General features: G+C 38.1%; 6 protein-coding genes across 18 annotated transcripts in view; 4 read left to right on the forward strand and 2 right to left on the reverse strand.

Moving 5' to 3' along the window:
• Positions 1-19,948, forward strand: part of LOC125801338 (zinc finger protein 239-like) — a 241,569-nt gene that overhangs the window by 210,924 nt on the left and 10,697 nt on the right. The window lies entirely within an intron of this gene.
• The window catches only part of LOC125801230 (zinc finger protein 239-like), a 270,259-nt gene that overhangs the window by 166,798 nt on the left and 83,513 nt on the right, over positions 1-19,948 (reverse strand). The window contains exon 1 of one of the 4 annotated variants that reach the window (XM_049477621.1): positions 10,286-10,322. The exons of the other annotated variants lie outside the window; for them this stretch is intronic. The gene's annotated coding sequence lies outside the window, so the exon portion shown is untranslated. Of the gene's footprint in view, positions 1-10,285; positions 10,323-19,948 lie in introns of those variants that run through there. 4 annotated transcript variants of the gene reach the window in all.
• LOC111188839 (NLR family CARD domain-containing protein 3-like) overlaps positions 1-19,948 on the reverse strand; it is a 453,074-nt gene that overhangs the window by 131,645 nt on the left and 301,481 nt on the right. The window lies entirely within an intron of this gene.
• LOC125801495 (zinc finger protein 239-like) overlaps positions 1-19,948 on the forward strand; it is a 111,801-nt gene that overhangs the window by 87,453 nt on the left and 4,400 nt on the right. For 2 of the 3 annotated variants that reach the window (XM_049478278.1, XM_049478280.1), the window contains exons 1-2: positions 16,707-16,789; positions 17,177-17,242. The gene's annotated coding sequence lies outside the window, so the exon portion shown is untranslated. Of the gene's footprint in view, positions 1-16,706; positions 16,790-17,176; positions 17,243-19,948 lie in introns of those variants that run through there. The other variant, XM_049478279.1, reaches the window with a different exon arrangement.
• Positions 1-19,948, forward strand: part of LOC125801497 (zinc finger protein 3-like) — a 221,212-nt gene that overhangs the window by 69,071 nt on the left and 132,193 nt on the right. The window lies entirely within an intron of this gene.
• LOC125801516 (uncharacterized) overlaps positions 3,995-19,948 on the forward strand; it is a 302,660-nt gene continuing 286,706 nt past the window's right edge. Inside the window, exon 1 of the mRNA XM_049478320.1 lies at positions 3,995-4,289. The gene's annotated coding sequence lies outside the window, so the exon portion shown is untranslated. The remainder of the gene's footprint in view (positions 4,290-19,948) is intronic.

The raw sequence follows: 19,948 nt of genomic DNA on the forward strand, positions 1-19,948 counted from the left end.
GAGTTACCCGCGAGGTTACAGTGCTTAATGTTTATTTGATGTCTTAATATTGTGCATATTCATGCTTATGATGTTTGTGTAAAATGGTTATTTGTTATCTTTATTTAGTAAGCTATGATGGGAAACAGTGGCATTTCTGACTTATTCTTAACTAGTAAATGTAGAATTTGGTATTTAGCTTAGGTCAAGCTATTTCATATTTGTTTGTAAGCTACAGGATATACTGATGCTAATTTCTTTATTATTGTATTATGGAGTAATTTCTCCTTTGTTATTTGTTTCCTTTTCTTTCAGAAAACCACACACACACACACACACACACACATAATTAACACAAGTATTGTACTTCTAGTGATTTATTATTTACAATAAATCTCCAATAAGCCCCCCGGAACATCTTCGTGTGCATTCTAACCTATGCCCCTCAGTGGCCACAACTTTCCTCAAAGAACTATTTATTCATCATAACAACTTGTACAAACTGACATGTTTCATGTACACTTTAATAGTGCAATTTAACACAATTAAAATCACCTTATATCTATCGAGGAAATTGTAATTCATTCATTAATGATAATAGCTTATAGTGTTACCACTAACAGGACCCACTTACACCACAACTTAGGTGACAGTAGAGGGTTTTCCATCCACCAAGTTTTTGCGCATTTTGAAAATGCGCATGAAAAAAGCTGGATGGAAAAAGTCAAAAATTTGAAAAAAGCCCCAAATATCGCAAAACGATTTTTACGCTAGGAGGGGGTGGAAAATTTAGAATATCGCATCGCCATAATTCGGAAAAACTGGATGGAAAAGGGTTTTTCGCATAAAAAATGACGTATCAGGCCTCAAGTCATGTGATTCTGATTACGCTTACACCAAATGTTTCACCCACTACTCTGTACTCAGCACAGGTGGCCAGCTTGTATATGGCGATGGCGATTCTCTTATCAGTTGGCACAGGTGGGCGATGACTGGAAATACGTGGCCCTACATATGGTCCAATCATGACGCACAGCTTTTCAAACGTTGTTTTGGACATTCTAAAATGCCGAATCCAAAGCTGATCAGAAAAATGGCTCTGAACGATGTTCTCCGAGAACAGTTTGTTTCGTTTGCGCTCCCAGGTTTACGGTGGCTGTCGCCGTGGTCGCGCCGAGATTTCCGCGCTTACTAACGTTTCCAGTGCTCGTCCTGCCCTGCGTCTTTGAACAGCAAACACCATCACCATGTAGAGATGGCAAATGGACACGAAAATAATTCTGCACAGAGCAAAAACAGAATCAAATCTCTCCATGCTTGTTTGGCGTCCTCTCCCACATTATCTAAAGTTTGTTCGCATAACTGTAGTGAATGGAAACACGGCTTAATTCACATTTTTTTCTGCCGAAATTTGGAAATTGCGCATTCTTTTTTCGAAAGGTTTGGATGGAAACCAGGCTTGTGAAGGTCAGACGGTTTGAATACTTCAGGTAAAGGAGAAATCTGTTGTGAAACTGACTTGTATTGAAACATGACGAGTATGAATAGTTGATTAACCCACCTCAATTCTTCCCCAGTATTCCCAAATACAGTGCTTTTATCCAATGCTACCAGCAGTTTTGCAATACTAGCGATATGGACCATAGCGTTACTCATGCAAAGAAATGGACATTTTTTTACACCTTTAACAAGCTCAGAGTAGCGCCACACTTCATCAGTAGAATTCTGAGAGCCCTAAAATTTTAAATGAGGCACTGAGTGCTATGAAAAATGCACAGGTAGTTTATTAAAAAAAAAAAAAGACACATTAAGACAAGGGCACACTAGCAGGGCTAGTAGGAACTTCAAGCTACACCAGACTGCTCTTTTACTTTTTTACTTTACTTTCACTTCTGATACGCTGTAGCAGCAACAGCAAACGCGCTTTTCAGCGAGCTTTTCGGACAAGGTTGGGCGATTCTCACTTGAGCGGGGCGTGGCAAACCCCCTCTTTCACACTCTCTCTGTTTGCGGACCTCAGGGGCGTTACTCATGGCATTAAAAGACAGTCTGGTGGCGCTGATTTCCTATATCGCCCGCAGCTGTGCGCAATCTAGAGTCCTATTACATCACTCACACTCGCCGAGGCGCCAGCCGAAGGCGTCAGCTGTTGTGTGAAGACCCTCTCGTGTGAAGACCAACGCGGGTAAAGACCTGCGAGTCTACCTGCGCGAGTCCACCGAGCAAGGTCACCGACAAGGCAGCCCGTCCTACTGCCTCCTAAAATGTGCTCCCAACACATCTCAGTTACGCACAGAAGGCGTAAAAACACAAACAGGCGCCAGGATCATACTAACCTGCGCCCACTAAAACAAACCACGCCCACTACTACCTCCTTCTCTGTTGGGCTATGGAACTGCCAGTCGGCTGTTAACAAAGCAGATTTTATCGCCTCTTATGCGAATTATCAGTCATTACAACTGCTGGCACTGACTGAAACTTGGATCAAACCTGAAAATACTGCTACTCCGGCGGCTCTTTCCAACTACTATTCCTTCTCCCACACTTCTCGTCTCTCTGGACGAGGAGGTGGAACGGGCCTATTAATCGCTAATGGCTTAAAACATACTCCACTATTACCGGCAAACACATTCAATACATTTGAGTATCATGCCACACTGGTTAATACTCCAGCAAAACTTGCCATCATTGTTATCTACCGTCCTCCTGGACAAATGGGCGAGTTCACGCATGAACTTGACATGCTACTGTCTTCTATCCCTGAGCAAGATTGTCCCATGCTCATTCTAGGCGATATGAACATCCACCATGACAGTACCAGCTTCACAGACTTCCTATCCCTCATGCAGTCTTTCGAACTGGAGCAGGTCCCCAGCCCTCCAACACATAAAGCTGGCAAACATCTAGACCTGATCTTCACTCGTAACTGTGACACCGACTCTCTAACTGTCACTCCTTTGCACGTCTCAGATCACTACTTTATGAAACTCAATGTTCATATTTCAAATAAACCCACAGCTACTCCTACTATGGTCTCGTTCCGCCGAAATCTTCGAGATCTCTCAGCAGACCAGTACTCCTCGCTGGTGACTGACAATATGCCTCCACCAGGCTCATTTTCATCACTCAATGTAAATGATGCCACTGACACTCTCTGCTCCACACTAACCTCCTGCTTGGACAACCTCTGTCCTCTTACATCTCGAGCCATTAGCTCAAACAAACCGCAGCCATGGCTTAAAAATGACACGCTCAGGGAACTACGCTCCAAACTCCGAGCTGCCGAAAGAAAATGGCAAAAAAACCAAAAACAAGCAGACCTAAAAAATTACCAACTGCTCCTGGCTTCTTTTTCAGCCAACCTCACTACTGCTAAAGCTGAATTTTATCACAATAAATTCTGCTCTCTCACAGACTCCCGGAAACTATTTACTACATTTAAATCACTACTCAACCCTCCGCCTCCTCCTCCGGCTACATGCCTTACGGCTGAAACACTTGCCTCATTCTTTACTGACAAAGTGGCGGCCATCAGCAACCAGTTTACTGATGCGCAATGTAGCAGTCCTACTACATCCTCTACTGCCCGGTGTTCCTCCACCGAAGGCGTTGCTCTCTCCTCGTTCACTCCTCTCACTGAGAACGAGACACTGGCTCTCCTAACACGTAGCCGTCCTACTACGTGTCCGCTCGACCCGATTCCTTCAAACCTACTGCAAACTATTGCACCTGCAATCATTCCCGCTATCACTCACATGATTAATGCCTCCTTAACTTCTGGTGTATTCCCGACTGCTTTCAAACAAGCACATGTGACACCACTGCTTAAAAAGCCTTCTCTCAACCCCGCCCAGGTTGACAACTACAGACCGGTCTCACTGCTACCCTTTCTCTCTAAAATACTAGAGAGAGCAGTTCTAAATCAGGTCTCTGGCTTCCTTTCCCAGAATGACCTTCTGGACCAGAACCAATCTGGGTTCAAAAAAGGACACTCTACCGAGACGGCTCTGTTGTCTGTGACTGAAGCGTTGAAAACTGCCAGAGCTGCAGGTCAGTCCTCAGTGCTCATTCTGCTGGACCTCTCGGCCGCATTTGACACAGTCAACCATGACTTCCTCCTAACTATACTCTCGAACATGGGGATCGCAGACAATGTGCTGTCATGGTTCAGATCGTACCTCACTGGGCGCTCGTTCAAGGTGTCGTGGCAAGGACAGCTGTCCTCAGCCTGCTCCCTATCCACTGGGGTTCCCCAAGGTTCGGTACTGGGACCCCTTCTCTTCTCCATATACACCACCTCTCTTGGTCGGGTTATCCGCTCACACGGATTTTCCTACCATTGCTTTGCTGATGACACCCAGCTATACCTGTCGTTCCCACCTGAAGATCACTCAATCTCTGCATGGATGAGGGCGCATCACCTTCAATTAAATCTCTCAAAGACTGAACTTCTGGTTATACCAGCAAAACCATCTTTTCAACACAATTTCTCTATATGTATCGACTCTCTCTCTCTCTCTCACCGACAAAGGTTGCTAGGAACCTGGGTGTTATGGTTGATGACCAACTCTCCTTCACGCACCATGTGGCCTCGGTTGCTCGGTCTTGCCGCTTTGCGCTCTATAACATCCGAAAAATTAGACCGTTCCTGACGCAACTGGCCACCCAACTCCTGGTGCAAGCGGTCGTCATCTCACGCCTCGACTACTGCAATGCCCTGCTAACTGGCCTCCCGGCCTGTGTAGTAAAACCACTCCAGATGATCCAGAACGCAGCAGCACGTCTGGTCTTCAACCAGCCAAAACGGGCTCATGTCACCCCCGCTGCTCATTGAGCTCCATTGGCTACCAGTTGATGCTCGCATCAAATTCAAAGCTCTTACAATCGCCTACAAGGTGATGACAGAACAGCTCCTTCCTACCTGCACTCACTCCTGAAGGCTTACGCTACCTCCCGGCCGCTGCGCTCCTCCAATGAACGTCGCCTCGCTTTGCCAAACGTTCACACAAAGCAATCCAGACTGTTCTCTTACAGAGTTCCCCAATGGTGGAACAAACTACCTTCCACTACCAGATCAGGAGAATCTCTCGCTATCTTTAAGAAACTCCTGAAGACAGAGATCTTCAAAGAGCACTTACTCTCTTAACACCTCTAACACACTAACTACTTCTAACCTCATTTCCTTCTTCCTCTCCTTCACTCTTCTATCCCATTATTCCCCTTTGACCTCCTTTATCCCTATCCAAAGATGTCTTACCTTTAACTATTTTTACATTTTACTTGACTATTGTAAGTCGCTTTGGACAAAAGCGTCTGCCAAATGTAATGTAATGTAAAAAAAAAAAAACATTGGATTTAGGGGGACAGATTTCAAAATTATGTCACTAAAAAATGCAATAATATTAGAGATATTTTCAACAACATCTGGAATTATTTCCACGTAATTCGTTTTGCAACTACAACTCCTGGGGGTGAATGGAGGTGGGCTGTTAAAAAAACATCCATTTCACAACGGATTTCTCCTTTGGGTGGCAGTTAATATTTACCAAATAATAACATAAGTCAGTCTCAGGATGGATAGGTTACAGGTCACAGAAAGGTTATCAACCATATTGTGAGAAAACATGCTGAGATTGCAGGTCTTGCAATATAAAAGCCTTTTATTGAAACACACACATGAGTAAATATAGAGGTGAAGCAATACAAAGATAATAGTTGGTACTGGATAAAACAATCAATTAACTAAATGAATTGGATATTCTTAGTAACTTTGGAGATAAAACAAGCGAAATATGATATCTAATAGGGGTGTCATGATTACCACCGAAATTATCAGATTTATCAGTTTATCCTGCAGAGTGGGCTGTTCTGATGTATGAGTTACTCACAGGTAAAGTTACTGCTGCTTCTCAGATATTCCTCATCTCCTGTTTCTCTACAAGACAGTTTTTAATCTCGCTCACCTCACCTGCGCAGGAGCGCAAGCTCTTCTGGGAGGCTACCACGGGAAAATCTGGACACTGTATTATATACAGTAAGTGAAACAGCATTAATAATCAGCATCTTACATGAAGATAACTGATGGGTATTATGTAACAGCCTATAAGTTCTCTGCTCTGCTCCTAAACTACAGCTTAAGCAGTAAGAATTAAATTTATCTAAAATAATACAAATATACAAACTTTAATCTCGAAGCAAACTGTTTTTATTTTTAAGAGTGGCCCTAAAATGCTGTGGCACATGCGCAAACTTAATCATTCAAATTGGGAATGTAATTGGGTGTTTACAAGGTGGTTGTTCATCTTTGTATCGGATTATCCACCTCATTCAATCAGACAGAAATTGAATTCGGAATGGCCTCAATCGGACTACTCCATTGAGGTGTTTACATGGACGTGCTCTATTCTGATTGAGCCAGTAATCCGATTGATAACGGATTATTAGGCTGCATGTAAATGCACCCAGTGCGAGATGACTCTTGCTTAAAATCCTTCACACAGTCTGAGCAGTGATGCGGTTTCTATCTTGTGTGAATTCGTTGGTGTTTTTTGAGATTACTCTGTGAAATAAAACACTTCTCACACTCTGAGCAGTAATATGGTCTCTCTCCTGTGTGAATGCGCTGGTGACTTTTAAGATTACTCTGTTGATTAAAATTCTTACCACAGTCTGAACAGTAATATGGTCTCTCTCCTGTGTGAATGTGCTGGTGTATTTTGAGATTACTCAGTTTAGTAAAACTATTCCCACAGTCTGAGCAGTAATACGGTTTCTCTCCTGTGTGAATGCGCTGGTGTATTTTGAGATCACTCAGTTGATTAAAATTCTTCCCACAGTCTGAGCAGTAATACGGTTTCTCTCCTGTGTGAATGCGCTGGTGTTTTTTGAGATGACTCTGTTGAATAAAACTCTTCCCACAGTCTGAGCAGTAATACGGTTTCTCTCCTGTGTGAATGCGCTGGTGTTTTTTGAGATCACTCTGTTGATTAAAACTCTTTCCACAGTCTGAGCAGTGATACGTTTTTTCTCCTGTGTGAATGTGCTGATGGTTTTTCAGAGTACTCTGTTGATTAAAGCTCTTCCCACAGTCTGAGCAGTGATACGGTTTCTCTCCTGTGTGAATGCGCTGGTGTTGTTGGAGATGACTCTGTCGATTAAAACTCCCCCCACAGTCTGAGCAGTGATACGGTTTCTCTCCTGTGTGAATGTGCTGGTGTTTTTTGAGATGACTCTGTTGATTAAAACTTTTCCCACAGTCTGAGCATTGATTTGGTTTCTCTCCTGTGTGAATGCGCTGGTGTATTTTGAGATCACTATGTTTAGTAAAACTCTTGGCAGAGTGCTGATGTTTCTCCATGGCGGGACTTGGCATCATTTGTCTGTTAAATTTATCAAACAATTTGTTCTGGAGATTCTTCAGGACGGCTTCTGCTTCACCTCTTTCAGCAGTTAAACACTGCTCTTAGTTAAATATCCTGGTTGTTGATGATGAATTTCAGGAGAATATTTTCATTTCTGGAAAACACAAACAAAAATGGCATTGAATATTAAAATACAAGCAGATAAAAAAAAAAACTGAAGTGAACTGCCTGAATCAGTTACACTATACAGACAAAACTACTGGGACATCTTCATATTACCATAAAAGCTTCTATACTTTTATTCCATTCTAAGTGAGTGACGTTACCCTGTAATCTAAAACTTGGAGAATAAAACGACACACATTGGTTCGAATCACATTGCCAATGCTTGATTCGTTCTACATTGATCTCCTTTTGACATGTAAAAAGCTTTTTCCTTTAAACCGATTTATAAAAGTTTCCACACATTAACCAAAGACAGTAGTCCAAATCAATGATTCACAAACCTGATTTTTTTTTTTTTTTTACAACTCCTGATATCAGTTTATTATTTTCTACCACATTAGCTTCAGGCTAACAGCTCCTGAGTTAAAGAGGTTGTTTTTGGAAACGTAGATCAAAATTCTTTAAATATAAAAAACACAAATGAAAATTTGGTGAGAAATGTAAATGTAATTGTGCTTTTTACACAGAAAAACTGCAGCTCCACATCAATGGCTTAACTGATTTGTTTACTAAGTCAATATAGCGGACACGGTGGCGTATCACAGCATCGAGTCGAAGCCCAACTTCATCTGCAGAGCCAGAGAGCAGCAGAAGCTCTACACCAGCAGATTCAGAGCAGCAGCTCCAAGACCTGCTGCAGTTTTACAGAAGCTAACGTTACCCACAATTTCATCATCTCTAACTAAATGTTACTAAAGCCTGTAAACCAGCTATCTGAACAAAATGTATCTTGTTTTTAGGCATTGTCCGTCAGCTCACTTTAGCTTATGAATTAATATTTTCATTTCACCTTAAATATTATCACTTCTTATTAGTTGTCGTGGAAATGTAGCTATATGTATAGTGAATAATAACTTCAACATTTCACATATTGTGTTTCTCTTTTTTCTGAGCATGTATTATTTTAATCAGTCAGCCCGGTATGGAACTTATATGCTTTAGAACAGCGTTTCTCAACCTTTTTTCTATCACGACACCCTTTAAAAGTATGCAAAATGTCAAGGCACCCCAGTTTACAATGGGGTGGGGGGGGGGATTGGCGCAGTACTCGAGAACGAGGGGTGTTGCTGGCGGAATAATTTATTTCAGGTGAGAAGGGGGGGGGGGGGGGGGTTATTTACAATTAGCGCGAAACCTGCTGACTTTTCAAACGAGTGAAATACTCTGCTACACTCACTGCTGAACTACCACTGGATGAAGAAGTTATCTGAATCTGCAGTCTTAAAAAACGTTCCATGCTAGCTTAAGTGCTTCACACTACTCTCGAGGCGCATCGCGTGGAGAAAAACTTTACAGTGTGTCCCAATTTAGGGGCCGCATCCTTCGGAGGCTGTATTCGAAGGCAGATTGCGTCACAGCTGCGCAGTAATACACCGCCTATCTCTGCGGGTCGCATCCTTCAGAGTATGCTGCCTGTGAATTGGGACACACCCCGACACGCGCTGACTCTGGAAAGGAAATATGCACGTGAGGCGCAATATTTTGACGGCACCCCCGATGAAGCCAGACGGCACACCAGGGTGCCGCGGCACCCTGGTTGAGAAACACTGCTTTAGAGAGAGAGAGAGCGTGACCTCTCGACCCACTCACACAAATGAGATCATGTTACAATCTCCCTCTTCAGAACAAATTAAAAAGCCAGTAAGTAAAACATCTGTGTGTATAAAGCCTATGAGTAAAAAGTCTGTGATTTTACTTTAGAGGTGGGAGGGAGTTAGACTTAAGTCTGTTATGTCTTGTAATCGTGTAGTTGTACAGACAGCATAACGCAGACTACACTGCTCAACATCACCAGACTGAAAGAGTTTTCACCTGTTTAAATACTTCAATTTGGTTTGTTAATTTAATGTAATTAGGGAGTTAGGTTAGATATTTGTATTTCATTTTTTTTCTTTGTTAGGTAAGTTTGTTTTCTTAATCTTTAAATTAGTTTTGTTTTGTTTATTATTTTATCTTTCATCCCTAACTGTTTCCTCCCCTATGACCTAAGCCTTGTATTCTTTACAATTTGTTAAATAAACTAAACCTTTTGACTAACAGGAGTATGTTAACAAAACTGCTCTTGTTAATAAACATCCCTCTTCAGCCCTTTTTTCTAGATCGTTCGTGGTTAAACGTGGTAAGAGCTGAAGATATGTGCTCCAGAACTGATCATTTACATTAAATAAATAAACAGAACGACAACATACCTGCACATACACAACAAAAATAATCCCAGACGATTATTAAGCATCTGAAACTGCACATATATCTATAAAATATGAAACAGAAGTAAATACAGCACATGAACACACATTTTCAGGCTCAGTCACATGTAGTGTTTTGGTGCTGAAACGGCTGTACCTCAGAGCTGATAACCCGACCGGGGCAGAAATAATTAATTATTAGGTAAAATATGCTTTAATACCCGCTAAAAATGCACAGACGAGTGACTAGGACTGATATAAGAGCTCATTTTCCCAGTAACTTTTCTCAAAAATACTTATTTTTGCTTAAAACAGCACTTTTTCACGGAGCTCCTCAGCTCTGTTTACCTCCAGCGCTGCATTCAAGCTCCTCTGGAGCTACGGGGGGCGCGGAGGGATAATTAATAAAAACACGCAGTTCTCTTGTTGATGCAGGGAATTGTAGTTCAAAATAGAATCACAGCAAAATAATGACCTTTTTACTGTTACAACACATCAACCAACCTCCAACAAGAGAGAGAAACTTCTCCTTACCTTCTGTAGTTCAGCTGATTCTGCTCTTCCTCCGCGCTCCAGCTACAGACCCCCCAGCTCAGTCTCATCCGGGCTATGTAGAGCCCCGCCCCCTCCCCCGCTGCATCACATTATACCCCATCACCGCTAGAGGGAGCCCGCGAGGGAGTCCTCAATGCATGGAGCTGAATGGAGCTAAACAGCTAAAACTCTCATTTAAAACACTGTATAACTACTTCTCTGGGGTTTTCCTTTATTTTTTTCAAAGTAGAACAAAGTATTTCACTAAAATAGGAAAGAAAACGTACCTCTATATTTCCATTTTCTAAAACTAATGTTTTTTATTCAGTAGATTTACTAGCATTACTGCTACTGATGCTGAAGTTACACACAGAACATGTTTAATAGGATTAAAACTGAAGTTCATAGGCTTTAATAATCTCTGCAATTATGTGGTTTTGAGGAAATGAGTAAAAGTTTTATTCTATAAGCACCAAACTTTCTTAAATTATTATTTTGTTAAAAACAATAATTTTTAAATGTTTCATACATTTTAGAATAAAAATGTATATAGTTTTATACATTTCAGACTCTGTCAAGTGACTGAGATTCAGAGAAGATTCTGAAGTGGGCTTTGTCCTCTATAGAGATTCTCGGATTGCTCCTGTACAACTCCAACAAACAGCACTCACTATTCTACTACAAAATTCTCATTCTACTACAAAATATTAGCCATTTTAGACAGAACTTTTTGTACACATTAAAGGAAGAATTTACTGATGTTGAGACTGTTTGGGCCAGATTATCAAACAGATTAACACCATTTTATGTTTGGGGTCAATTTGACCCATTCAATGTTAAAGCATTTATGTAAGTAGTTAATCTCATTTTATTTACCTCATATTTGGTGTCTTTTCCTCACTTAATAGAGAAAACTGGGTAACCATATAATTCATGCTATGTTTTTCTTGTGTCTTGTACACATTTTGTATACATCGGTGTTGCTTGCTTGCAATTTGACCCCAGGTTATTTTAGCTTTATAAAACATAAAAATATCAGAATTTGACACACACATATGTTGAATGATGTAAAGGTTAATATGACATGCAATTTTATAATCTTCAAAAACATTTCAGATTCCTAAAATAACATAATTATAACTGTATTAGTGCAAGAACCACTAACAATTCACGCGATGGGGGCGGGGAAAACATAATTCTCATGAGAACTTGATATTTCTCATTCTGTGGAGGAATATATTGTTCCTACAAACATATTAATAGTTCACACAACATAGTGGTTATGCAGAGATATAAAAGGTTTCACAGCAGCTTCTAAACCAGTTCTCTGTGTGTTCTGTCTCTCTCTTTCTGCTCTCTCTCTACTGAAAATGACGTCTAAGAAAAGGTTTTCTCTCAGTGAGGATTTCTCACATCTCTTTCACCATGACAGAGACATAGAGAAGAATGTGTCTGAGAAAAAGGAGGACTTTAGAGAGGATCCTGATTATAATGAATCCTCCACAATCAGTCTAAAAGGATAAACTACTTTAGATGTAGGCCTGGACAATAATTCGATATCGGTATTTATCGCGATAAGAAATGTTTCAATAACGGTGATATCATTTTTGTGGTATATCGATATGTATTATTTACAGAATCTGTCACGGACATGCGTTTTACTGGCGTCAGCTCGCCGCACAGCTGAACACAATCAGCTTCCGTAGCTGGACTATCTCTGTGCGTGATGACGTAATCACATAGGCACGTAGCCAGATAGGCTAGGCTAGGCTAGATTTGGCTAGGCTAGGCTAGGCTCGGGTCCGCTACGCATCTAAAATGCCTCGCGCTGGAGCCAAACGGAGTCGGCACGAGCGGATCCAAGGTTAAGGTAGGCTCGGTTTGCATCTGAAATGTTCCGCGCTGGAGTGGAACGGAACGGAACCGAGCCTAGCCTAGCCTCGGGTCCGCCCACGGGTCCGCTCGGTCCGCCTACGGGTCCGCTCGGTCAGCCTCTGGTCCGCTCGGTCCGCCTACGGGTCCGCTCGGTCCGCCTACGGGTCCGCTCGGTCCGCCTCTGGTTCGCTCGGTCCGCCCACGGGTCCGCTCGGTCAGCGGTCAGTTGCGGGTCCTCTTTGTCTGCCGCGGGTCCTCTTGGCTCCCAGCGCGGGACATTTTTGATGCAAAATGAATGCCCCTGCCGCTTCCACAAGTGATTAATTGAAGGAGGGAGGTCTAATTCAGGGGTGAGGATTTGGTTCGACTCTCGAAGGTCTGCTAAACTTCAGTTTGCTGCAAATTGTGCCGGAGAGTGGAGCAGACCAGCAGCGGTAACGTTAAAACATCTAATCTGTTCCACCACCTCAATCAGTTCCACTACATACAATATTTTCCTTATACTGGCTGAAGCACATTTATAGCTTATGTTGTAATTTATTTAAGTTATTTAAAGTTTATGAATCCTTTAGGTTTGTTTATTTGACGGGGATATCATGTTCCTTTTATGTTCATAAAGAGTTGTATTTTGGCTGAAGCACTTTTGTAGCTTATATTGTAACTAAGTTATTTATAGTTGATAAAGCCTATAGGTTTGTTTATTTGACGGGGAAATCTTGTTGCTTTTATGTGTATAAAGGCTTCTTGTGTTCTTTATCCTAGTTGGAACACTTTTGTTTTGATCTGTTAAATTTGTTTACAAAAGACTAAGAAGCTCTGCTTCTATCCTAATTTTAAGTTATTTTTTATTGGTAATAGTTATATTGGCTCATGTTTGACAGGGATGTCATGTTTTTATTTTGCTATATGCAAATAAAATTGAGCATTGATTTATCTTGAGTATTGTTTATTTCTTAAGTATTATAATGTTTTTGTGAAAGGAGGTTTCAAAGACTTAAATTAAGTAGACAGTAGTAGGTACTAGGGGTGTGCCATATCATATATCACGATATTATACTCTGAAATATCGTGCCACATCACTCACCCCTAATTATCACATCAGGGTACTATTTTTTTTTTGCTGTTTTAAGCAAAAGAAAAACTCACACATTTCTAATTTCCTATTAAATATCTACTAGAGACAGATTATATCTGTAAAGTGTCATTTATTTTACTTTAATACTGGATATATGGAGATATTTGGAGTGCATTATTATTATTAGTATCATGTAATTCTCAATTATTGACTTCTGTTATAAATCTGCTAAAATTATTGTTTTTTTTAAATATCTTAAAGGTGTGCAATATCATATCGTATACAATAATAAAAAAGTTTTTTTTTTTTGTCATATCGCCAAGAGTATCGTTATCTCGATAATACCATGAAATATTGTGATATTATTTTAGGGCCATATCGCCCACCCCTAGTAGGTACGTATTTCCATTGCAGGGATTCTTAGCAGTTTTCTGAGGCCTTCTAAGTATTTATATCGATATCGGAATTATATCGTATCGACCGAAATTAAGGAATATATCGTGATATGAATTTTGGCCATATCGTCCAGCACTATTTAGATGATACGTTTAGAGGGAGGTGTGTGTATAGAGGGATAGTTAGAAAGACTTGGATTTAATCCCACATGTAAGTCTACATTGTGTTGTTCAGTTTGGAGAGTACAAGTGAAAAGGTGAAGAAAGAACAGGTGTTTGGGCTGCAGACAGATCCAGCATGTCTCTAAACACAGTCCATGTCTCCTCCGTGTCCTACGCTTCAATAGCACAGAAACAAGGCAGGACTGATGAGATCTTAATAAACTCAGCAATATGGGATGAATGGAACAAGTAGGATCTTCTTCTTTACAATCCAGACTCCCATGTGACTGAGCATGAATTTCTGCTCATTTGTTTTTTCCTGTGGTCAAATTGGCCCCAAATATAATACTTTTAACTATTCTTGATAACATTAAATCTTTTTCATTCCAGTTATTTATTTATTTATTTTTTTAATGGTTATTCAAGTAGTTAACAAACAAATATTGCATGTGTAATAAACTTGGGTAAAATGTTCTTAATATATAATCATTTTTGTAGTTTGACATTGTTGGGGTGAAATTGACCCCAAACATAAAAGGTGTTAGTAAATTTGAAGGTAACAGGAGGATTAAAACTACCCCAACAAACAGCACTTACCAATTTTACTCAAAGGTCAGAACTATTGTTAAAGTAGAAATTGTGACATTTCTTTTCAACACTTTCTTCAATACAGAGATCTATTAGAACTAAGAAATCTTCAGGATTCAGGTCTTCAGGTCCATATTTAATTTAAATTTGAATAATAAACTTTGATTACTGAAAATGAACGGAATAAGGTGAGCTTTTACTTAATTGATCAATAGTACCATTTGACTACCCCAAAGAGAAGCACTTACTCCTTATAATAAATAATCAATGCTTCACTTTGTGATGGTCACCATAGATATTCAAACAATTTTGTACTGACAAAATTCACCATGCAAGTTAACACTGTTGAAAAACTTACACCAAATTGATACAAACTTTTTAACACTGTGTAATACATGCTAAAGTTGACTTGGTTCTCACTTTTGATGGTTTACAAGTGTGAAGTACCCTTCTCTACAGAAATCAGGATGGTCCATTGTGATGTCAGAGAGTGATTTTACAGGGAGTAGGTGTGAATGACCTCAATTTATGGAAAGATTTCAGAATACATAAATAGTAAGACTTTAGACAAGGTGAGCAACAAACAAGATCTGCTGCAGTACGATCTCCTTTTCAAGAACCTGCAGGACATCAAGAAAGTAAATGTAAATACAAAGTAACCATAATATTTTTAATTAAATTTAGATTTAAAAAAAAGTGTCTACTGGAATCAATGTCACAATCGGTGCTCTAACAACAGCACTGATCTTTCCATAGTAATTAGTAAGTGCTATTTGTTGGGGTAGTTTGAAGTGACTCTAACAACGAAATACATTTTTCTGATAAACTGGTGCACATTTCTATCTCTGAGTGTCACTCTAACTGTAGCCATCTTACCTAAATTGAAATGTAAGTGCAAACAAGTTGGGGCATCACTTGAAGTTTACCATCAACAGTGAGGACCAAGTCCATCTGGTACAACTTTAGCATTTATTACATAAACAGTGTTAAAAAGGTTGTATCAATCTGGTGTAAATTTTTGAACAGTGTTAACTTGCATGGTAAATTTTGTCAGTACAAAATTGTTTGAATATTCATGGTGACCATCACAAAGTGATGCATTAATTATTTAATACATGGAGTAAGTGCTTCTCTTTGGGGAAGTCAAACTGTTTTTATTGATCAATTAAGTGAAAGCTCTTTAGCATTTATTACATACACAGTGTTAAAAAGGTTATACATTATTTACCATTAAAAGTCCTTAAACTAATGGTTCAGGTCATAATTATCTAACAGGATCTACTACATTTTTAAACATTGGTTATTTAGTAATATGTGAATGTCTTGTTTAAAGTCATTTAATATTTTATTTTAGATACTGTGGACACATTTTTAGAAATCCACTTATTCTTATGCAATTCCACTTCTTACCTGTTTTACCACCTCTTTTATCTCCTTGCTATAATCCCTCTGGAAACAAATTCTTAAAATATTTTACAAGCGGACTTTTATATTAGCAACTGTTGATTATTTCACAGCAATGTTCAGCAGCAACTCCATGAACAGCTGCCAGAAAGACTTGTGACTTTCCCATCAAAATAAAAGTCCGCCTATAAAATATTACATTTAAAAAGAAAGAATTGGTTTTGGAAATGATTGTAGTGAGGCATGGGTCAGGTAAGACTCTGTAAAGTGGAATTTCACTCTGCCACTAGAGTTTTTATAAGTAATGTTGATTAACTTACTGATTTAACAGAAAACTCACAATTTTACTGTGATGATAAACATAGTTTGAAAAATTACAGTATCTTTATCCACGCTGTTTTATTAAGCTTAGTTTTATTAAGAAATCCCAATTAAAACCATTAGTGTGGAATATCAAGTGTACCACAGTAATACAGTTCTGCTGTAACTATATTAATATATTTTAAATTCAGGACACACTTTACACACTTTCATTAACCCAAAATAACACCAAAATATTCCGTATTATAAAGGAAAATACATCAGAATAAATGAATTTCTAAAAAATGGTCCACAATACCAATAATACATTATTTAATTACCATACTTTAGACATTATTACATATTACTAAATTACTAATGTTTCAAATACAGTAGATCTTGTTCATTAATGATGATCTGAGCCATTTGTTTAATTTATTTTAATGGCTAATAATGCCTAAACTTGTCTTTTAAGAGTTAAATGATGCATTACTGAACTATTTTACAGCGTTTATTACTGTTGTAAGTGTAACAGAGTAATAAAATACCTTTGTTTTAGATGAACTTTATAAAATGAGGCACTTTAATGCTATTAAATAAAGTTTTGGCGGCCCCTGCTGTTTAGTGGTGAACTGCAGTTACGCTACGTTTGGTCTTTCTGAGCCACCGTACCTCAGCAGCGGTCTGTGTGTTTCTGTGCTGCGGGTAGGTGCTGAGCTCCGTGTTCTATGAATAAATAGTGGTTAAAACATGTTTTAAGTTAAAAATACTGCTATTAATTCGAGTATAAGACAGATTAAAAAGTGTTTTTGTAGAGAATTCACTGATTTAGGTAATAGTTAAGAGTTTATGAGCTTATTTCTCTCTTCTCTGTTAGAAGTTAAGTGAGACTAACACGAGGCTCAGTTTTCCCTCCACTGTCTGTAGCTGTACAAGCAGAATATCAGATAATCCTATTATTATTATCATTATTATTATTATTATTATTATTATTATTATCATTATCATTATTATTATTATTATTATTATTATTATTATTATTATTATTATTATTATTAAGTATTAATGATACATTTTTATTTATTTATTCAGCTCGGTGTTAACTGCAGTAGTCACTCCAGTAAAAAGGAAGTAAGAAAAGTACATATTGTCATCCAGGTATGTGTTTCATTCATATTTTAATATATTTCTGATCATGTTCTGTTGTATTTTTATGTTTGTGAAATGTGCTCATGTACATGTATTTTAATGTGTATTTTTGTGGTACAAGATTCTACTGGTAATGCAGAGACAATTAAAAATAACACTTTAAGAATTGTATCTTATATTTTATAGAAAATCATGTGTAAAGCCATACAGTAGGCGGTTTTATGTGTTGTTGCCATATATGTACTGGATCTGAGCAGCAGTGCATTTTTATGCTGCAGCTTAGTGTTAACCGCAGTAACCACTACAGTAAAAAGAAAATAAAAAAGTACATATTGTTAATTGATGTACACTTATTGCAAATGTCATCTGTATTTTAAATATGTTGGTAAATATTTAAATGTCAAACAATATTAGGTAATGTTTAATAAAAGTAGCATAATAAACAAATTCATTATTTAATTCTCTGGCAGCATTTTTTTATACTTGGGGAATAGACAGAATATTTTGATAAAGCACAAAACTGATTATCCCACCAAAAAAAAAAAAAAATGCCCAGCAACACTAGTATTAGTACAGATATTACAGTCAAGCTTCTTAAATCCACTGATTGTGTTTGTTAGGCTAGTATAAAACATGCTGTCAGTGGCTGAAATAATGTTTTAAGAATTGTTTTCTCAGTCAGAATATTATCATAAAGTACAAACGCTTAACTGTATTTCCCAGCAAAACTAGTTTTAATACAGACATTACAAACAACTCAAACAAGAACCTGATTTCAGTTTTGTGAGGCTACCAAAATATCCTAGAATAGAATAAGGTTCATTTTTGTTCAAAAACAGTTACTTAGCTGACAGGCTAAAGTTATCAGTGCTTTATTTTACCAGATAGCTAATGTCTAGCTAGGTAAAGTTACCGGCATTTTAGTAGCTAATGTTTGTTAGTTAGCTAAAGTTGCAAGCGTTTTATAACCGGTAGATAATGTTAGTTAGCTAGCTAAATTACCAGTGCTTTTTAAAAAAACTAAGTAGCTAACGATAGCTGACTAGCTAATATTACCAGTGCTTTTTCAACTACGTAGCTAACGTTATCCAGGTAGTTAAAGTTACCAGCTTGTTTTAAACCTACTAGCTAACATTAGATACCCAGTTAAAGTTGCCAGTCCTTTTTTAACCAAGTAGCTAATGTTAGCATTTTTTTCTGGTATGTAAACACAGCTGCCCATACCTTCATTAAGTACTAGTGATTTTTATGAGAATGATACTCACTGATTTTTTTTCTTAATTCAAGAATACACTACTGCAACAAAATGAATGTCATATTGTATACAATATGATATGGCACACCCTTAATTGAGATAATAAAAAACCAAGAATTTGATCAGATTTGTATCAGAAGTTAATGATCCAGAATATCATGATTCTAATAATGCACTCTGAATATCTCCATATATCCAGGATTAAAGTAAAGTAAATGATACTGGACAGATATAGTCTCTAGTAGATATATAAAGGGAAATGAGAACAGTGTGAATTTTTCTTTTGCTAAAAACAGTAAAAATGTAGTACCCTGATGTAATAATTATATTACATATAATATAAGGATATTTTAGGGTATAATATTGTTCACGATATTCAAAAATGTTGGTGATTATTATTGTGTATGGTACAATATGCACTGTAAAAAAAAAAAATAATAATAAACTTAAAATCATTAAGCAACTAATTTCCAGGCCTTTTTTAAATTAGCAAACCTTTATGGCTCATTTGTTTTCTGCACTTACAAAATTAAGTTGGTCTAACAAGTCTTAAATGTTAGCTACATCTAAATGATTGAATCACTTCAATATAGAATTTATCATAGATCTTTTATCATTATCTAATATTTTAAGTTGTCAATTTAATATATTTAGTCGAAGTCATTTAAAATGTATGCTAGGCTTGCCAACTTAAAAATGTGTTGAAATTAGTTGCTAAAATACTTTTGGTTAGATTAATAAACTGAGAAGTGTTTGTTGTACGTCAACAGAAAACACTACTAAACTAAACATTTTATATATTAGAGTATTTTTTATATTTTAGTGTAAAATCACTTTTCTGCAGTTCACATAAGGCAGCTGCATACAAAATAAGGAAATAAAAAAGTAAAAACACAATAAACTGAAGAGTATTTAACTACATATTTTTCTATAAATGTTCATTTTAGGGCTGTCAATGTTAAAGCGTTAATGCACGCTATTAATTTGGAATCAGTAATGTGTTACTATTTTTTTAATGCAAGTTAATCAAGGCACCAGGTTCGAATCCCCGCTCATACAGCTTTGCCATCAAGCTGCCGGTGCTCAGAGGGAGCAAAATTGGCCCTGCCAATCGGGGAAAAAATATAAATAAAATTATAAAAAAAATAAAGTTAATTAAGGCTTTAAGTTTGACTTCCGCAGTAATCTGCCCCGCCCAACACACTGATTAGTTTTCTGGCTGAATTATTGAACAGCGTGCTCTTATGGTGTCCAGCAGTAACACTCAGATTCAGACTTCCAGCTCCGACCTGGTCAAAGATCTCTCTATCCCTCTGTCTCTTTGCCTCCTTCTCTCTCTCTCTCTCTCTCTCTCTCTCTCTCTCTCTCTCTCTCACACACACACAGACTGCGCTTCCTGCCCTCCTGCTCCTCATCCCTTAGATTTTTATACTCGTCAAATTAAGTTTGAATTCAGAAAT

Source organism: Astyanax mexicanus, chromosome 4 (genome assembly GCF_023375975.1).
Source record: "Astyanax mexicanus isolate ESR-SI-001 chromosome 4, AstMex3_surface, whole genome shotgun sequence".
Classification (NCBI taxonomy): Eukaryota; Metazoa; Chordata; class Actinopteri; order Characiformes; family Acestrorhamphidae; genus Astyanax; species Astyanax mexicanus.